Genomic DNA, 14137 nt, shown 5'->3' with positions numbered 1-14137 from the left:
GCTAAGCTGACTGAAATCTCTTCCTTAAGGAAGTCCCTTTCTCAGTATGTGTTCAATTTCAATTGATACACAATGAATATAGCTTACTTAGCCAAAGAAATACAAAAAGCTTCAGTCAAAACTTTTGGAAATAATTCTTTAAGAGTTTTGCAGCTTATCCGTCCCACAGATATTTCAGCCCATGGTTGATACTTTAAACATAATTATTCTAAACTGAAGTCCCATAGACCCGAGATTCAGTTCAGAGATAACGAATGGAAAGGAAAGAAGAAACACTTATATTGAAATGAAACAAGAAAGATTACAACAAAATATAAAATGGAGAAGATGGTAAATGCTCGTGAGGAGTCTCAAGTGAATGTTACAGAACAAAGTAGAAGAGTTGTCACTTAACTACAGCTACAACTATACAAAATTAAACTACTAGCTAAAATTTAGGTGATCTCTTCTTCAGGAATTTTTTTCCTAAGGAATTCGATGATGTCTTCGTGTTTGGGATTTCCTTTTTATAGGCAGAAGAGGGAGTGGTAGTCTCGTAAAATCCTTTGGAGTTGGTTTCTTGACTGAAGGGATGAGGCGGTGGCAACAATGTTTTGAAGCTTGCAACTTGCTTGATGGGTCAGTTATTGTTGATGATTAGCCGTTTTCTTGCAGTCCCCCATGCCTTGCTTTCTTCTTAGCCAATGAGTACTCTTGCTTCTCTGCTGTTCACGTTTCTTGGTGCTTAAGTGGTGCACCGCCTTTGCTTTTAGGAGATGTTGTTTCCATGTTTCCTGCAAAATGAACAGAAGCACTAAATGAAGGGAGCAAGTGTAATAAATGCTCTTAATTCGTTCCCCTTTTAATATGTTTTCAAAGGATTACGTCATCATCCGTTCCCCCACTGTGTTTTTGTCACAAATGTGTGAAACAAGTGATTTTCATGCTAAAGTTGCTCATCAGATGAGGGAACAGATGGTATTTTGCCATCAAAATGGGCTTAGATGGGAACGAATTTACGTCCCATCAAACACCCCAAAACTAAACTGTTGTTTGTCCTCAAACAACTCAGAAATAATGTTTTAGGCTGCTCAATTTCAAAGAATAGCTCAACATTAAAAACTTGAGCCAGTGAGCAATCATAATCTTTTCAAAAAAATGAACTACTTTGCATTGGTGACAAGTAGAAAGAATTTGTTCCAAGGTAAGTGAAGGTTACTGATCTTCTGTCTCACTATCACTCAGGGCTTGGTGTTTCTCTGTCCATTCCTGGATGTGATTCTTCAGAACTTGCTTTTCTGCTGTTTCCCTATGAAGTGCAGATGTCTTCCCTTACAAGGATCTTTTGAGAGGAGGGTTTATGGAGGTGTGGAAGATTGGTGGTCATAAGTACGGGGTCAAGGAACGTTTACTTTTGATGCTTTTGAACTGGACTTTTCTGTTTGAGGGAACACATTTTCTTTTTGTACCTTTTCTTCCCGTGAAGGAAGGTTTTCTGGTATTTTCTTCTGAATTCTTTTGAATGGTTATTCCCTTTTTCTTTGCTTTTCTTTCTACTATCATTTTTGTTCTTTTTTGGATCTGTTCCTTACCCCTTTTCTGATTGACTTGGTGATGTGTTTGGTGACTATGGATGGAATGGAAGCGAGTGTATGGTTTTGTTTGATCCTTGTTAGTGAAATCCATCTGTTCTTCAGCAATACTTACAGCATCAAGGCAAGTTTAGAAGTTTCATTGTGGTTACACCTCAGGAACGCTCTCATAAGTAAGTGTTTGGCTTTATTCCATTCCTTACCAGCTTTAGTTCACACATATCAGCATCCCTAAAAAATCTGAGGATTAAATTCTCTGCACTCTTCTTATTTCAAGCATTCAGAGAAAGAATAAGAATGATTAATTACTGACTTTGTGTTTCATGGTATTCACTATTCAAAATTGTACAGCCTTAATACTATAACTGAAATGTATGTACCAAGCAGTTTGATCAAAAAAGATTTTTCATTGCAAAAAGTTAATATTTACAAGGGAACAGAAAGGGAAATACTATAACATAAAAATAAACTAAAACTTAAAACAGATAGGAGGGTTTTCTCCTTTTCACTAGGGACGTCTGATGTCCTTATGAGCACCTCCAGCTTCTTTGGCTTCATCAACTTCCTCTTGTGTGAGAGGTCTCCTCCTGAGTTGATCTCTCAATCTTAATACTTCAGCTGCAGGTAGCCATTTCTCAGCATCTTTCAGTAGATAACTGATTACGGCAACGAGGTAATTGATGGTGGACCTCATCATTGTCCTGCCATGGAGAATGTGGACAATCTTCCCTTCTACATCTAGTAGCCTCATCTCCAACTGATAAATTCTCCCCTCCAAGTACGTTCCAAAGGCCTTGAGGGCTTCTTTGGTCTCTTTTCGTTCTTCAGCATGCTTGAGAAGGAGTTTATTCAGCAATTTTTCAGCTCTGAGGTTATGCAGGGAGTTGGAAAGTATCAGGGAGTCAGATGCTCTTCTGATCTCACCCTTGACAGCCTGTAATATCGAGGCAGAAGATGCAGCATTTGATTCTTTGATGGCTGCTCTGATGGTGCCGAGGTGCTGTTCTCTTTCTTCCTTCTGTTGTTCTTGGAAGTTGTTGAAGGAGGAAGAGAGTTGGTCTAATCCGTCCCTTTGAGCTTTTATCTCCTCAGTAATGCTTGTCATGTCAATTTGAGGAACGAATTGCTTTGCTGGCAGCAACTTTTCTATTCTCTTCCCCAGCATTTCGAAAATCTCAGCAATCCCAATTTGTGATTTCTTTTTTGTTGGAAGGGGAATTGCTGGATTGGGGGAGGATGATATCTGTTTGCTTGGCTGGCTGCTGCCAACAACAGGAGGTTCCTCAGGTGTTTGCCTGGGGTCAACCTCTGGTTGTTTGGATGATGATGGGGCTGCCTCAGTGTGTTCCTCCATCGGTGGATGAACTGCCATCCCTTCCTCCTCTGCTAAAGCTCTAGCAAGAGCCTCGTCCTTAGAAGTGTCAGGACGGATAACAGGGTAAGAGAGGGAACCTCCCAGACTGAGTTGCCTGGGAACAGATGGCTTTTTCTTCTTTTTAGAGGATTCAACAAGAATCCCCTTTCCTTTGTTAGTTTTCTTTTGTGGCTGAGCTTCTTGCTCAGCCACTGGTGTTTCTGCAGCAGGTGCTACTTCCATTTCTTTTCTCCCCTCTTCTTGTTGTTGCCTAGGAGAGGGTTGTAGTGTGATAGGTGTTGGTGAAGAGTGAGCAGGTGGTGGGGACGGAACGTCAGAGAGAGTAGGAGCTGAGCTGCTTCAGGACATCTCCTTAGCAGCTGGTGTAGATTTTGACGTTCTCCCAGCCTTCAGCCTTTTTGACAAAGGCTCATTGTCATCACTTTCCTCCTCTGTCAACATCCTTGACCGCCTCCTCATAGTTACTAGGTTCATCATCCTCGATGGTTTGTTGATTATCAATCACAAACCCATACCTCTCAGGTGGATGGATGACCCTAGTAGACCTACGGAGTTGTGTGTTTACTTCTCCATTGGAGAACGTCACCTGCGGAGCAGACTCGGGTTCCTCAATCTGTTCTTGTGGTCTTTGAACTTCTTCAAGATCAATCTTACTCCCACTGGCTCCTTGAGAGATCAAATCCTTCTCGATGAACTCAGCATTTTTGGACACAAACACCTTGTGTTCATCCATAGAGTAAAAGTAGTATCCCTTAGTACCTTTGGGATACCCCACAAATAGACATTTAGTACTCTCAACACTAAGCTTGTCTGATGCTAACGCTTTGACATATACTGGCGATCCCCATAACCTGAGGTAACTCAGGTTGGGTCTCTTACCATTCCATATCTCATATGGTGTGGTCTGAACAGATTTAGACGGTACCCTATTTAGAAGGTATGCAGCTGTGTCTAAGGCATATCCCCAAAACGATTTTAGAAGTTGAGTCTCACTCATCATAGACCTGACCATGTCTAACAAGGTCCTGTTTCTCCTTTCGGAGACACCATTTTGGTGTGGTGTGTAAGGTGCAGTAAACTGCGAGAGAATTCCATTTTCTCTCAGATAATTCTGAAACTCATGCTCAGATATTCATCACCACAATCTGATCGCAATGTCTTAATCATCTTGCCACGCTGTTTCTCTACTTCATTCCTAAACTCTTTGAATTTTTCAAAAGCTTCGGATTTATATCTCATTAGGTACACGTACCCAAATCTCGATTTATCATCAGTAAAGGTAATGAAATAGGAGTATCCTCCTCTAGCCTCTATAGAGATTGGCCCACAAACATCAGAGTGAATGAGTTCTAATAACTCACTAGCCCTATGACTCTCTAGCCCTTTGGGCTTGTGACAAGTCATTTTCCCAGCTAGACAAGATTCACATTGTCCATAGGATTCCAAATCCATGGAATCTAGGTATCCATTTGCATGCATCTTAGACAATCTTGTTTCGTTTATGTGCCCTAGTCTACAATGCCAAAGATAAGATTGATTAACTATCCTAGGTCGTTTCACATTTACATTGAGCACTTCAGTTCTCATTTCCAAAACATATAAGCCATTTATTAAAGAATCAGTACAAAAAATAATATCATTCGAAACGATAGAAAATGTACCATCCCTAATAGTGAAAGCAAAACCATCTTGTTCTAAACAAGAAATAGAAATAATGTTTCTAGAAATGCTAGAAACATAAAGACAATTATTCAAATGCAACAAAAGGCCCGTAGGCAAAATAAGGTCGGAGTCTCCAACAGCATGAGCAGCAACTCTTGCTCCATCACCAACGCGGAGGTCCACCTCGTTCTTCTCCAATCTTCTAGGGTTCCTAAGCTCCTGCAACACATTGCAGATATCCAATACCCGTGAAGTCGGATTAGCACAAGAATAATTTATCTCAATCATGTAAATACCTAAGGTAGAAGCATCCCCATGCTTCTTGTCCTTCACACTCTTCAGGTAGTCTGGACAATTCCTCTTCCAATGGTCTTTCTTGCCACATTGGAAGCACTCAGCATCGCTTTTGTCCTTGGATGCATTCTTACCCTTCTTTTTGCCTTTCTTCTTCTTGGGTTTTCCTTTGGGCTTAAGGGAGTCGCCTTTCGCAGGCTCCTTGCCCTTACCCTTGGCCTTGCTAGGCCCACCAATCAGAAGAGCTTGTGTCCTATCCTTCTTGATAGACACTTCAGCAGTTGTTAACATACTTAACAATTCAGGCAAGCTCACAAGCATCCCATTCATGTTGTAATTCATAATGAATTGACTAAAGGAAGGTGGAAGTGGGGTGAGGACTAAGTCATTACTTAGCTCGGCATCCATGATGAAGCCTAGATTTCCTAGCTTCTCAATGAGTCCGATCATCTTAAGAACATGACTGCTCACAGACATCTTACAAGAGACCAATTCTCTAGAGGCCTCATACCTTTCATGCCTGCCTTTAATATCATACAACTCCTTGAGATGCAGGATAATAGAGGGAGCATCCATATACTCATGCTGCTTTTGCAGTTCAGGCGACATGGATGCCATCATAATGCAGACTGGCATCACATTGTCATCCATGTGCTGTTTGTGGGCCTCCAAATCAAATTTCGTGAACCCATCTTCCCCTTCCCTAGAAGTTACGAGTAATGCAGCATCTAGAACGTAAGCTATCTTTTCGGCCCTAAGAACAATTCTCAAGTTCCGATACCAGTCCATAAAGTTTGAACCAGTCAGTTTGTTCGTATCGAGTATTGAGCGCAGTGACAGTGGATTAGTCATACTAAAAACTGAAAAATATGTAAAGATTAATTAATTAATATTGTCATGTAATTAGAACAAATTATTAAAGACTTTAAATAATTTTCCCCTCCCACTATTTTATCTAAGTCAATGACCCTTACCATTTGACTTAGGGTTAATCTACTTTTAGATTTTACCTTAGTGAGATTAAGAGTGCGATTATTTATTTTAACCCCCGTCTGTGACCGCAAGATTAATTTAAATAATGGGTTGATCCTTATCAACAGTATCTCATACCCTCTCTTAACATTAGGTTGACAACTCCTTGTCACTTAGTGGTGCATCTCATGCAACCAACCTAGCATTATTACCCTAAGCACATAAGCCCGGTTGAGCCTGCAACTTATGCCTTAGTTAAGCATTAATCAGCACCCTAAGTGTCTCACACTTCTAACACTACTCTTGCTCAACGAAACAGTTGGTCCCAACTGATTTGTGGAGCACCACTATTTAGAGGAGGTTTGAGTAATATTGGTGGTGGGAGGTAATCATGCGCTTAATAATTTATTCCTTTTAAGGGTTCCTTTTATTTAGGGTTTACTAAGTCTCATCAAACGCATATGTATGTTATCATGCTAGTCGTAACCTATGTCAAACATCTATCGGTTTACACTAGTCGCAATTGGACGTGCATAATAAGGCATACAAACGCGATTTGTCCAATTCATGCATACTAGACGTCTTAAGTCATAAAAGCATACATTCGGATACACTATCTCATGCATACTAGTCGTACAAAGCATACAAGCATATAAAACACTTTTATTTGAGACAGTCATGGTGCTCGCGCATTCGTCCATCTTGCTTCTCAAGCCACGGCTGCTTGTCGTCTAAACGCCACTAGCCTAATTCTCTAATTACAAATGATTAAAGAAACTCCAAAACATCTTTGGAGGGACAAATGAAAAATTACAAAATTCAAAATTCAAATTACACCTCTAATTTAAATAGAGCAAAATTACACCTTTAATTTAAAAATTTGAAATTCAAATTTCGGGAACTATGACCATCCCATTCCTTTTTGCACCTGAAAGGTTAGACAACTTTGCAAGCACAAGATATCAAATATCATAAAACATGTTCATTCACACGTCTTAACATTTTAACAATTAAAATATAATTACAAGAATCATGATTCAAATTTTCTTAATTTTCTCTTAATGGCCGAATTATATAACAACCTTTATAATTCAAATTTTGTTAACTCTTTCTTAAAGAACACAAAATTAAACCATGCATGCAACCATAAAACCTTTAATGGCTGAATCATATATGCATATATATGATAAATTTTGTCACAAAAGTTCATGCTATGCTCATGAAACAATTCATGGAGAAAAAATAAGAAAACAATCAAGGTACTCTAAGTACCTTTCATGGCCGAATCATCCTTTTCAAAAAGGTGTTTCCTTTTAAAACTTTAACAAAGAAAAAGAAACAAAACCATGACTACATATAGATATATGATCATAGCAATCAAATTAACATGTTCATAAAAACAAAAACTTTAACAATTTAAAGCATTGTAATTCAAAATCCATATGCAAAAATTCAAGCTTTAACCCTTTAAAGATTTTTTACCGTGAAAAACAATTTTCACAAACAAGGTACCATCACCCGCCGATGGTAAAGCAACCAGGCTCTGATACCACTTGAAAGTTAAATGACCTTGAAGACCGAAGCATATGAGAAGGAAAAAAAAAGCATGCGGAATCACACATGCAATCAAGACTCATGCTTTAAGACAACATGATGTTTGATTTAAACACCAAGGAGATCAGTGTCAGGTTTGAAGGGTTCAAACCCTCTAATGGTGATCCACACCACCCCACGTCAAGATGCAAGAACTCTTCTTGAAAAGCCACCAATGGATCACCACAAAAGCTTGCTAGGCGTCCAATGTGTGAAGGAGGAGGCTAGGTAAAGGTGTTTAGAAGAGTGAAATTTTCAGCTTAAAAATTCACAAAAGTGGCGCATGGATTTGATGATCTATGGCTAGGTTATTTTTCAAAACCTCTTAAGAAAAACCCTAACAAAAGGATGACCAAAAAAGATGAGAGAACTATCAAAATTGGATCAGATTTTTCTCTAAAAATCTAACCATAAGTAGCGCCCAATAGAGAGGAAAAATGGAGTTGTTGCAAAATCAAATCTTGCCAACAACCTCCTATCATATCCTCATGATAACAAGTCAATATCTTAACAAAAATATGACTTAACAACCATCATATGGCAAGCCATATGGTGCGCCCAATTCTGCCCCAAAAACAGTCCAGATACGTTGTGCAGTTGCATTCAAATTTGAACCAACTAGCTCACTGATTCTCTCAACAAACCAAATCTGATTTGGAGCTTATTTGGTTGACAAGATGACACTCACAACAACCAAAGTGGCACCCCAAATTCAGCCTTGGATGTGATCAAAGATCTCCTCTTGATCCTAGGGATTTGTTCCAACAAGATTTTATCTTATCCTTTTGTTATGAAACAACTTTTCATAGCCAATTCAAATTCGAATTCAAACATTTAAATTCAAACGTTCACATTTAAATTCTAAATTCAAAATTCAAATTTCAAAATTCAAATTCAAAATTCAAATTTCAAATTTCAAATTTCAAATTCAAAATTCGAATTTCAAAATTCAAATTCAAATTTCAAAATTCAGATTTCCAAATTCAAAATTCAAATTTCAAATTCAAAATTTAAATATTTGATAATTAATTTAACTAATTAAATTAATTAGTAATGTCCTGGACCATCCAAGCCCATTACATGATCCATGCGCCCTTTTCCCTTTTAGGTGGGCTTCCAAACTTCTTCTTGGGCTAACAACCATTATTAGGCCCAATACCTTTAATGATATATCATTTTGACAATAAGGTGTTAGTGTGTGACCCATTAGGCCCAACATAGCCACTGACATAAATGGGCTTGGGTCCAACAAGCCCACAACCCATCTAATGACAACACAAAGCACTAGCAATGTTTTGTTGCCCCAGAGCTAGTTAAGTTAATGACATAATCATCCTATTATACATATTTGGTTACCGTATGTATTTCCTTTCGTCTCGGTTACCTTCCCATTAAACCTAGGGCAAGGAAACGTATCAACAGTTGCGGTTTAGGGTAAGCTTTATTCGAAATAGGGAATCTTCAATTTACTGACTCTAAAGGCAGATCATCTCATGATCTCTTTTACAATGCATAGATTTTCGAGTCCTGTAAATGTCATCCCGATTTCTCCGGTTTACAGATAACCTAATCCCTTATAGAGATTTGACGAATTCCTTCAGCTTATCACTCTAGGTCTGTGCTCTTTCAGGACATGCCCAAAAGTATACCTATGAGTCTCCATGTTTCAGGCAGACGAGGTATACAATCAAAACATGCCTTCTAGAACATAGTCTAGGTGACAACTTATGGTCTAAGGAAAGACATACCCAAATATTAAGAGACTGCTCTAATGATACTTTTGTAAGATTTCCTCATATAGTCTCTTTGTGGGTCTGTTCAGTGCGAGCTATACCCTTATAGGTCCACCCACAACTTTAGCTAAGACATCTCCATATCTGTAGCTCATGAGGTCTTTACCTTGCATCCGAATACAAGTAGATAAGTCGTGCTAGTCTTACCCGAGATCACTGATCCCCATTCTCAGTGTCTCTAGACTAGGAACATAAAATTAGGAATAAACATCCAGTATCCTTGAATCCTCATGATCGTGATCTCATCACAGATACTCAAGAGATACCTATTTTATTCCAAGGGGTTCATCCAGTTAATCATATAAAATATTAACTACAATATTGAGACAAAATATGAAACAGGATAAAGAGTGCTTTTTATTTATTTGTGACAATATAAAAGGTCCACATATGTCCTAATCTAATCAAAAGATTGTCTCTAGGATATCCATATACTAACAGTTCTTACACCTTGTCTTACTGAGATTTTTGTTTAAAGATCTCACCCCACGTTTGGGGCACATTTTCAGGTTCAGTTAACTCGGGGGTTGAGACCTCGGGCGACAGGAGGCCAGAGCTGAGTTAGATATATGTTGTTCTACTGTTATGCTTGGATGCTGACATGCTTTATGTTATTATTATGATTTTGTTGTTGAGACTTTGTTGGGGCTTTGTTGCCTTATTTGGTGAGCATGGGGGTTGTCCATGTCACATTGATTGACTATGTCTTATTTTAGATTCGAGTTGTATTAATGTATCAGGATTATGGTCCGGACTACGTGTTGTAGTTCTGTGACTTATATACTCACAGTTATTTATATATGAGGTTATTCAGTGTATTTAGTTTTATTGTAAATTACACACAAGCAATGTTTTATGAAGAGAATTAATTAATCAACTTGGTTAATGTTAATGACGTCATAATTGAAAAGAAAAAGTTATTCCGCATTTTTAATTAAGCAAAGCTTAATAAGATGACATGATAACAAACCGGGTATACACGGGGTGTTACAGTATATCTTGGGTAAAATGAATATAGCTTGCATGATAGCAATATTGTACTGAACTTAATGGACGTATTCTCTATTTCACCTGCACTTATTCTTGCAGAAAAATCATCATCTATAACTAAAAATCATTATATATATAATATGAATATAAGATAATCAGTGATCAAGTTGCTCTTCTCATCTGAGACCAGTTTTCAACCGGTTTCTTCTTTATGTTAATCAGGAGACCAGTTTCTCAAACAGAATTGTTACATCATGAGAACATCATAATATTTTTAGATGTTATGTTTCATAACTTTAAGATTCTTGATCTTACCCAAGAACAAATAAGAAAGAGTCTAAAAAGGATGAAGAATGCATGTTACTGTTTAATATAAAAAGAGTATCCTTTTCTGGTTTGATTTTCCTTAAGGATGATATATATTGACCCTAGTGGTAGGCCGAGCTACTAAATTACTAACAGCCTCATCCGATTTATCATAACTCGGCTAGAGATTAGTAGGACTCCTTCCCAAATAGCTTGTGGCGATTGCAATAGAATAGCTTTATCCACAAAACATGCATCTCTGAATCTTCCTTTCATCAACTTTTATATTTAGTATGCAGCCTGTTGTTAGTTTGAAAATGTTGCCCCGATTCTTTTTGGTTCTCTCTATGGGGTCAACATCGATGGCGTTGATGGTGTACATCAACCCAAAGTCATTCCCAAACTCCGTCTCCATCAATGAGCTAGGCTATAACAATAATGCTCCGGATCATGTTAGGAAGACTCTTCATATTTGGTCTATGATCATCCGGTAATATTGGTGTATCACATTATGCATGGGCCCGACACTCTTGTTGAATCAAAAGTTGAATTCTTTCTTTGAGAAAGCTTATTTGAGTTGTGATGAGGCCAAGTCAGCAGGTACCATATTCTGCATATCAATATTTTCTCTAGAAAACAAAAAGCTTAGTAGATAGACAATATTGGAGTGACTTAAGATTAGGTTTGTCATATTATGAAAATTATAAATAATTATATAAAAGTAACACAAGAGAAATGGTTCCCTTATCTCTTCATTAAGATCTTGGACTTTTCTTTTTGATATACGATGAAGGCTTTCTGCAACATTCTGCAATTGTGTTGCCGACTTCATCTTTTCTGGTAATGGACAAGTCCCAAGTCTAAGATGGTGTTGTTGGCATAATCAGAGGCGGATCCAAGTGTTAGAGAAGGGGGGCAAGTGCCCACCCTTAAAATATGATGCAAAAATATGAAAATATTTTTCTCCTAAAATTCAAATTTTCCCAATTTAATTTTAGGGTATGATATTGTAACAACTGAAAGTAAATGACCTTGAAGGTCGAGGCATGTGACAGGGAAAAACAAAATTTTTCGCTAGCGGAACACACATGCATATCAAGATACGTGCTTTAAGACGTATATCATACCTTGTTCGTGAAACTTCAGGATGATCAAGGTCAGGTCTAAAGGGTTCAAACCCTCTAACGTTGATCCACACCACCAGCTTCTAGATGCAAGAACTCCTTGTAGAACCACCAATTGATCACCACAATGAGGCTTGCTATGCGCTCAATGTATGAAAGAGGAGGCTAGGCAAATGTGTTTAGAAGAGTGATGTTTTCAGAGAGAAAACCTCACAAGGTGGCGCATGGAAGGAGGAGAGAATGGCTAGGTCTTTTCTCAAAAAACCCTAAGCAGGAACACACTAATCTTTCGCACAAGAGAGTGAGGGAATAAATAAGTGAAATCAGATTTTTCACCTCAAAATTCTATGAAAGTGGCGCACAACAAAATGAGGAGATAAAGGAGTTGTTGCCATTCAAAACTCCCAACAACCTCTCCATTGAATCCTTATGAGATAAGGTCTTTATCTAATCAAGATTCTGACTTGATGGTCATCACATGACCACTCATACTGTGCGCCCCATTCAGTCCCAAAAGGAGTCCAGATACGTTTGAGTAGTTGCATTCAAACTTGAATCAACTCACTCAAATATTCTCCCAACAGACCGTATCTTTTGGAGCTGATTTTGATGACTAAATGACACTCACCAACAGCCAAAATCAGCGCCCCAATCTTCTTGGATCATGTCCAAAAGATCTCCTCTTGATACTAGTGATTTGTTCCAACAAGATCTTATCTTATCCTTTTGTTATGAAACAACTTTTCATAGCCAATTCAAATTTGAATTCAAATATTTAAATTCGAATATTCAAACATTCAAATTCAAAATTCAAATTCAAAATTCAAATTTCAAAATTCAAATTCAAAATTCAAAATTCAAAATTCAAATTTCAAATTTCAAATTCAAAATTCAAATTTCAAAATTCAAATTCCAAATTTCAAAATTCAAAATTTAAATGTTTGATAATTAATTTAACCAATTAAATTAATTAGTAGTGTCTTGGACTATCCAAGTCCATTACTGTGATCCATGTGCCCTCCACCCTCAAGGTGGACTTCCAAACTACTTCTTGGACTAATGACCATTATTAGGCCTAATACCTTTAATGCTAGTTCATCTAGACAATTAGGTGTTAGCGTGTGACCCATTAGGTCCAACATAGCCATTGACATAAATGGATTTGGGCCCAATAAGCCCACAACTCATCTAATAACAACACAGAGCACTAGCAATGCTTTGTTGCCCCAGAACTAGTTAGATTAATGACTTGATCATCCTATTACACATATTTGGTTGCCGTATGTATTTCCCTTCGTCTCGGTTACCTTCTCATTAACCTAGGGTAAGGAAATGTATCAACCCTTGCGGTTTAGGGTAAGCTTTATTCGAAATAGGGAATCTTCAATTTACTGACTCTAAAGGCAGATCATCTCATGATCTCTTTTACTATGCATAGATTCCCGAGTCTCTGTAAATGTCATCCCGATTTCTCCGGTTTACAGATAACCTAATCTCTCACAGAGATTTGACGAATTCCTTCAGCTTATCACCCTAGCCCTGTGCTCTTTCAGGACAAGCCCAACAGTATACCTATGAGTCTCCATGTTTCAGGCAGACGAGGTATACAGTCAAAGCATGCCTTCTAGAACACAGTCTAGGTAATAACTTCTGGTCTAAGGAAAGACATACCCAAATATAAAGAGACTACTCTAATGATACTCTCTGTGAGATTTCCTCATAGAGTCTCTTTGTGGGTCTGTTCAGTGCGAGCTATACCCTCATAGGTCCACCCACGACTTTAGCTAAGACATCTCCATATCTGTAGCACATGAGGTTACTATCGGAGGTTCATCAAGGGTTTTTCCACGATGGTTCTCCCTTTAACTCGCCTTACCCGAAAGGAGACTCCATTTGTGTGGACTCACGAGTGTGAGGCGTGCTTTCAGGAGTTGAAGGAGAGATTGACTTCTTCACCTGTGTTGATCCTTCTTGATCCTGAGGAGCAGTTTGAGCTTTACTGTGATGCTTCTGGAAAAGGGATGGGCTGTGTGCTGATGCAGTCTGATAGAGCTGTTGCTTTTGCTTCGAGGCAGTTGAAGCCTCATGAGGAGAACTACCCGACTCATGATTTGGAGTTGGCTGCGATTGTGTTTGCTTTCAAGATTTGGAGGCATTATCTTTTTGGTTTGAGGTTTGTGGTGTTCAGTGACCACAAGAGTTTGAAGTACCTGTTCGACCAGAAGGAGTTGAATATGAGGCAGAGGAGATGGATGGAGTTCATAAAGGACTACGACTTTGAGCTAAGGTATCATCCTGGCAAGGCCAATGTGGTAGCCGATGCTTTGAGTCGGAAATCCAGTAGTTCATCCAGTTTGCTACTTGGTGTATCTTGGAATGACGATGGAGTGCGAGCGTACTTCTCGGGTTAGAAGCATCAGATGTTGTGAATGAGCTACTAGAAAAGATTAAAGAGGC

Source organism: Gastrolobium bilobum, unplaced genomic scaffold (assembly GCF_033153095.1).
Source record: "Gastrolobium bilobum isolate Gb01-03AN ecotype WA unplaced genomic scaffold, APGP_CSIRO_Gbil_v1 utg2191, whole genome shotgun sequence".
NCBI lineage: Eukaryota > Viridiplantae > Streptophyta > Magnoliopsida > Fabales > Fabaceae > Gastrolobium > Gastrolobium bilobum.
Note: the sequence above shows the minus strand (reverse complement) of the source record.